This window comes from Salvelinus namaycush, chromosome 24, assembly GCF_016432855.1.
Source record: "Salvelinus namaycush isolate Seneca chromosome 24, SaNama_1.0, whole genome shotgun sequence".
NCBI lineage: Eukaryota > Metazoa > Chordata > Actinopteri > Salmoniformes > Salmonidae > Salvelinus > Salvelinus namaycush.
The window spans coordinates 29,071,504-29,079,458 of NC_052330.1; positions in this window are offsets into that span (position 1 = coordinate 29,071,504).

Below are 7,955 nucleotides of genomic sequence, written 5' to 3' on the forward strand. Positions count from 1 at the left end.
TCTCTCTATCTGTCTCTCTCTCTCTCTCTCTCTTTTTCTTTCTCTCTCTCTCACTCTTTCTCCCTGTCTCTCTCTTTTCTCTCTCAATCTTTAGTTCTATCTCTCTCTCTCTCTCTCTCTCTCTCTCATTCGCTCCCTCTCCAGCTACGTTTCCCATCCCCTCCCGCTCCTCTTTTAAAGTTTGAATTAGATTAAAGTATGATATTTATCCTCAATAAGATACAGAGACGTAAGAGTCTCATTGCTTTTTGGCTCCTGTCCGTGTCACTCATTCACTCTGTAAGGAACCCCTTCTATGCCATCCCTAAAATCCCCAGCTCTCTCTTTTGTCTCACTGTTTTCACTTGGCTGGCAGTGGTTTCAGCAGAGGACAACTCCTCAGATGCCAAGTAAATATAAGGATTTGACATGAAGAGGTAGGATGGAAGCTCCATGTAGGTATTTGACTACTAAAGAGAACCAAAGGAATACAGCAGGCAGGATCCTGTCTTTGCCATAAGAGTGAAACATCCTTCCCTCATCATCATGTGATGAGTTCTTGTTTTGTCAAAGGTCAATGACGATCAGTTTTCTCCTCGGCTCCATCGATTATATTGGTTCACACTAGTGAAACATATTTGTGTGGGTAAATGGTAATTCCTCTTTATCGACATGGACCTGGTTGGTCCTGGGGGTGGATTGGCGAGCAGGGATAGTAGCGGATTCACGTTAATTTTTGCCCTTGAGTTACAACCCTTCCTCTTTCATTAGCATTCCGCTAGCATCTCTGTCAACACTGGAGCTCCAGCAGTCTGGGCTTCCTCACAGCTCCCCAGTGATTGAACGGAGATCATGGATCTTTATTAAATGTTAAACAACCTCCTACGATCTCAGACTGTTCACGATTCTCTTCTCTTTTTCTCTCTCCATTTCTGAAGTCCGTTCCTGACTTTCATTTGGCTCTGCATCCACAGAATCATCCTATGTCTGATTAATTCGTCTAAGATTCCTAAAGATTGGAAAGCAGCCGCGGTCATCCCCCTCTTCAAAGGGGGAGACACTCTAGACCCAAACTGTTACAGACTCCGGCCAAGGAGCTGGGTTGGACGCCGCGCCCGGACTGGGCACCGGCGCAGAGGAGAGCTCCAGCCATGGAGCTGGGTTGGCCACTGTGCCTGGACTGGGCACCGGCGCAGAGGAAGGCTCCGGCCATGGAGCTGTGTTGAACGCCGCGCCTGGACTGGGCACCGGCGCAGAGGACTCCGGCCCTAGAGCTGGGTTGGACGCCGTGCCTGGACTGGGCATCGGCGAAGAGGAAGGCTCCGGCCTTGGAGCGGGCCTGGATGCCGTGCTTGGACTGGACATCGGCGCAGAGGAAGAGTCCGGCCTTGGAGCGGGACTGGACACCGTGCCTGGACTGGGCATCGGCGCAGAGGAAGTCTCCTGCCCTGGAGCGGGACTGGACACCGTACCTGGACTGGGCACCGGCGCAGAGGAAGACTCCGGCCTTGGAGCTGGCACCGGAAGTACCGGGCTGGGCAGACGCACTGGAGGCCTGGTGCGTGGAGCCGGCACAGGTGGCACCGGACTGGTGACACGCACTTCAGGGAGAGTGCGGGGAGCTAGAACAGGACGTACCGGACTGGGGAGATGCACTGGAGTCCTGGTGCATGGAGCCGGCACAGGTGACACTGGACTGGTGACACGCACTTCACGGAGAGTGCGGGGAGCTGTTACAGGACGTACCGGACTGGGGAGGCGCACTGGAGGCCTGGTGCGTGGAGCCGGCACAGGTGGCACCGGACTAGTGACACGCACTTCAGGGAGAGTGCGGAGAGTTGACACAGGACGTACCGGACTGGGAAGGCGCACTGGAGGCCTGGTGCGTGGAGCCGGCACAGGTGGCACCGGACTGGTGACACGCACTTCAGGAAGGGTACGGAGAGCTGGCACAGGACTCACCAGACTGCTGACAGGCTCTTCAGGTCGGATGCCATGCAGAACACACCTACATAACATTTCTCTCATATCTCTCTCTCCCAACTTCTCCATCACCTCCCTCTGGCTCAGCCGCCAGCTCCATGTGCCCCCCCCAAAATAATCTTGGGGTTTCTTTGGCAGCGGACTAACGACACGCTCCTCATGGCGAGTGCGAGGAACCGGCACAGGACATACCGGGCTGGGGAGGCGCACTGGAGATCTGGTGTGTGGAGCCGGCACAGATGGCACCGGACTGATGACCCGCTCTTCAGCCCGCCTGCGCTGCAGCCTACTCCTTGCTAGCCCCTCTCTCCGGTATCCTTCCTCACATTGTTCTATCAACTCCCAGGCGGGCTCTGGCACTCTCCTCGGCTCGACCGGCCACCCCTCGTGTCCCCCCCACAAAAAATCTTGGGGTTTCTGTGGCCGTGGTCCCCGGTGTCGTCGCTGTCCTTCCATGCTCCTTGGCAACTCCCGCCAATGAAGGGTCTCGTGTCCTCCCATGATTTCATCCCATGTCCAAAACACCTTCTCCCTCAGAACCGAGGGCTCTCTATGGTCAGGGCGTGACACACGGGGGTGGCAGCATCATGTTGTGGGGGTGCTTTGCTGCAGGAGGGACTGGTGCACTTCACAAAATTGATGGGATCATGAGGAACGGAAATTATGTGGATATATTGAAGCAACATCTCAAGACATCAGTTAGGAAGTTAAAGCTTGGTCGCAAATGGGTCTTCCAAATGGACAATGACCCCAAGCATACTTCCAAAGTTGTGGCAAAATGGCTTAAGGACAACAAAGTCAAGGTATTGGAGTGGCCATCACAAAGCCCTGACCTCAAGCCTGTAGAAAATTTGTGGTAAGAATTGAAAAAGCGTGTGCGAGCAAGGAGGCATACAACCCTGACTCAGTTACACCAGCTCTGTCAGGAGGAATGGGCCAAAATTCACCCAACTTATTGTGGGAAGCTTGTGGAAGGCTACCCGAAACGTTTGACCCAAGATAAACAATTTAAAGGCAATGCTACCAAATACTAATTGAGTGTATGTTAACTTCTGACCCACTGGGAATGTGATGAAAGAAATAAAATTTGAAATAAATAATTCTCTCTATTATTCTGACATTTCACATTCTTCAAATAAAGTGCGGATCCTAACTAACCTAAGACAGATAATTTTTACTATGATTAAATGTCAGGAATTGTGAAAAACTGAGTTTAAATGTATTTGGCTAAGGTGTTGTAACGTTCTTCGTCGGGCGAAAGAGAGGAGGACCAAAATGCAGCGTGATGATTATCCATTTTAATAGAATACTTTAACAAACGAACTTCACCACACTGAATAGATTTCACCACACTGAATAGTCTTCACCACACTGAATAGTCTTCACTACACTGAATAGTCTTCACCACACTGAATAGTCTTCACCACACTGAATAGACTTCACCACACTGAATAGACTTCACCACACTGAATAGAATTCACCACACTGAATAGTCTTCACCACACTGAATAGTCTTCACCACACTGAATAGATTTCACCACACTGAATAGTCTTCACCACACTGAATAGACTTCACCACACTGAATAGTCTTCACCACACTGAATAGACTTCACCACACTGAATAGTCTTCACCACACTGAATAGACTTCACCAGCTGATATGTCTTCACCACATAGAATAGATTACCACCACACTGGAATAGACTTCACCCACTGAATATACTCCCACCCTAAGTAGCTTCACACACTGAATACTTCACCACTGAATAGTTCCTTCCTACACTGAATAGTGCTTCACCCACTGAATAGCTACCTGTAATAGATGATTCAACCAACTGAATAGTCTTCACTACAGTCTTCAGCTTGATAGTCTGTAGCACACTGAATAGTTCGTCACCAAAACACTGAATAGATCTTCACCAATTCTCAGAACTAATGATCCAAACTTGAATAGTCTTCACCACACTGAGAATAATAGACTTCACACCTGAATAGTTCTTCACCACACTGAATAGATCTTCAACCTACACGTCAGCACTCTCCTACCCACAGTGATTCCACGAATATCTACCACACTGAATAGTCTTCATCACACTGAATAGTCTTCCCAATACACTGATTTCACTGGTCACCACGTACTTGACTAGTCTTCACCACACATAGGACACACTGAAGTACTTCACCACACTGAATAGATTCACCACACTGAATAGTCTTCACTACACTGAATAGACTTCACCACACTGAATAGATTTCACCACACTGAATAGACTTCACCACACTGAATAGTCTTCACCACACTGAATAGTCTTCACCACACTGAATAGTCTTCACCACACTGAATAGTTTTCACCACACTGAATAGTCTTCACCACACTGAATAGTCTTCACCACACGGAATAGACTTCACCACACTGAATGTGAATAAACTTCACCAAACACTAGTAGTCTTCACACCTATACTACTCAGTATGATATAAGATCACTTCACCACACTGATATAGTCTCACCAACACTGAATAGTCTTCACCACACTGAATATAATTCACCACACTGAATAGTCTTCACCACAATGTTTCACCAATGCGATGAAGTCATTCCACACACTGAATATAGATCTTCACCACTGAATACGTACCTGTCTACCCACACTGTAATACATATATTCACCACACTGAATAGTCTCACACACACTAGTAATGATAATTACGTCAAACTGATAGTCTTCACCACACTAATAGTCTTCACCACACGTAGTTAATATGTCTTCACCACTACTGTTTGACTTAAGTCTTTCACCGCATCTAGCTTAAAATGAATTCCACCACACTGAATAGTCTTCACCACACTGAATAGACTTCACCACACTGAATAGTCTTCACTACACTGAATAGTCTTCACCACACTGAATAGACTTCACCACACTGAATAGACTTCACCACACTGAATAGCTTCGCCACCCTGAATAGTCTTCACCACACTGAATAGTCTTCACCACACTGAATAGTCTTCACCACACTGAATAGTCTTCACTACACTGAATAGTCTTCACCATACTGAAAATAATTCACCACACTGAATAGTCTCACCTACAGTGACCTATAGTCTTCAACCACATGATGCACGGAAATAGACTTCACCACTGAATAGTCTGGTTTCACCACACTGTATATAGTACTTTTTTTTCATCACCACACTGAATAGTCTTCACCACACTGAATAGTTCAATCAGAAAAATTACTCACACACTGAATACGTAGATTCACCTTACACGAATAAGTCTTCACCACACTGAATAGCTCACCATCACTGAATGAAGTAACATGTGTCACCCACACAGTAGATTACGACACTATGTACCCTGATTCTCACACTGACGTAGACTTAAGGATATGATCACCACACTGAATAGTCTTCACCACACTGAATAGACTTCACCACACTGAATAGTCTTCACCATACTGAATAGAATTCACCACACTGAATAGATTTCACCACCTTCACTCCACCATTCACCATTGGTATTACCTTATAGACAACCACTCAACATCAGAGTGCACCCTACTGTAAGGAAGACTAATATAATAGGGTGCTTCTTTGTTCATTTCTCTCTATTCTTCCCTCCCTCTCTCTTTCTCACTCTTTCTCTTTCCCCTTTCTTTCTCTGTCTATTTATCACTCATTCCTTTTTGCCTGTAAAACAGCGTGCCTGTATTCCCCTCCCTCGATGGGGGGCGTCTCTCGTCTCGGTAGGAACAGGCAGCCATTTTGGCTCGTGGCAGGGAACCTGATGGCGTAAATACGGCTGCCATCAATTATTCTCAGGATCCCCGTGGCGACAGAGCCTCTGATCCTAGCAGCAGGCACCACTCACAGGCACATTTAGAGACAGACTCACTGGCTGGGTCTAACGCACTAAAATTACTGGGGAGGAGAGGGAGAGAAGGGGGGGGGGTGAACTTGCAGTTTGATTACAATACAGCGACTTTGGCTGAAGGACACAGACTGACAGGGACGTCACCTGAAACAGATACTAAGACATATTCCAATACATATCAATGCTTTAGTTGATCTTCCTACATTATTTATTTCACCTTTATTTAACCAGGTAGGCCAGTTGAGAACAAGTTCTCATTTACAACTGCGACCTGGCCAAGATACAGAAAAGCAGTGCGACAAAAACAACAACACGGAGTTACACATGGGATAAACAAACGTACAGTCAATAACACAATAGAAAAATCTGTTTACAGTGTGTGCAAAAGAAGTAAGGAGGTAAGGCAATAAATAGGCCAATAGTAGCGAAGTAATTACAATTTAGAATTTACACTGAGTAAGTATTGGCAGATGAGGATGTAAGTAGAAATACTGGTGTGCAAAAGAGCAGAAACAAAAACAAATTGTTGGGGATAGGATGGTAGGGTGTTTTGATGCGTATTGCGATCGGCCTTCTGACAGCTGACGCTTATAAAGTCTGAGTTATTAAGGTGATGTATAGTGATTGATAGTCATTAGAAGAGAGGCGGCCAAAGGAGGTGTTATCTTTGGGGATGACCAGTGAAATATACCTGCTGGAGCGCGTGCTACGAGTGGGTGTTGCTATGGTGACCAGTGAGCTGAGATAAGGCGGAGCTATACCTAGCAAAGCCTGGAGCCAGTGGGTTTGGCAATGAATATGTAGCGAGGACCAGCCAACGAGAGCATACAGGTCACAGTGGTGGGTATTATATGGAGCTTTGGAGACAAAACAGATGGCACTCTGGTAGACTGCATCCATTTTGCTGAGTAGAGTGTTGGAGGCTATTTTGTAAATGACATCGCCGAAGTCGAGGATCGTTAGGATAGTCAGTTTTACGAGGGTCAGTTTGGCAGCATGAGTGAAGGAGGCTTTGTTGCGAAATAGGAAACCGAATCTAGATTTAACTTTGGATTGGAGATGCTTAATGTGAGTCTGGAAGGAGAGTTTACAGTCTAACAAGACACCTAGGTATTTATAATTGTCCACATATTCTTAGTCAGAACCGTCCAGAGTAGTGATGCTAGTCGGGCGGGCAGGTGTGGGCAGCAATCGGTTGAAGAGCATGCATTTTCTTTTACTTGCATTTAAAAGCATTTGGAGGCCACTTAAGGAGAGTTGCGTAGCATTGAAGCTCGCTTGGCGGTTTGCTAACACTGTGTCCAAAGAAGGGCCAGATGTATACAGAATGGTGTCGTCTGCGTAGAGGTGGATAAAAAAATCACCAGCAGCAAGAGCGACATCATCGATATATACAGAGAAAAGAGTTGGCCCGATAATTGAACCCTGTGGAACCCCCATAGAGACTGCCAGAGGTCTGGACAACAGGCCCTCCGATTTGACACACTGAACTCTATCTGAGAAGTCGTTGGTGAACCAGGCGAGGCAGTCATTAGAGAAACCAAGGCCGTTGAGTATGCCGATAAGAATACGGTGATTGACAGAGTAGAAAGCCTTGGCCAGGTCGATGAAGACGGCTGCACAGTATTGTCTTTTATCGATGGCGGTTAGGATATCGTTTAGGACCTTGAGAGTGGCTGAGGTGCACCCACGACCAGCTCGGAAACCAGACTGCATAGCGGAGAAGGTACGGTGGGATTCGAAATGGTCTGTTTGTTCACTTGGTTTTCGAAGACTTTAGAAAGGCAGGGCAGGATGAATATACAGTTGAAGTCGGAAGTTTACATACACCTGTCACGCCCTGACCATAGTTTGCTTTGTATGTTTCTATGTTTTGTTTGGTCAGGGTGTGATCTGACAGGGCATTCTATGTTGTATGTCTAGTTTGTCTGTTTCTATGTGTTTGGCCTGGTATGGTTCTCAATCAGAGGCAGGTGTTAGTCGTTGTCTCTGATTGGGAACCATATTTAGGTAGCCTGTTTTGTATTGTGGGTTGTGGGTGATTGTTCCTGTTCTGGTGTTTATGTTCACGTTACGGGACTGTTTCGTCTTCGTTCATTTTGTCGGTTTATTGTTT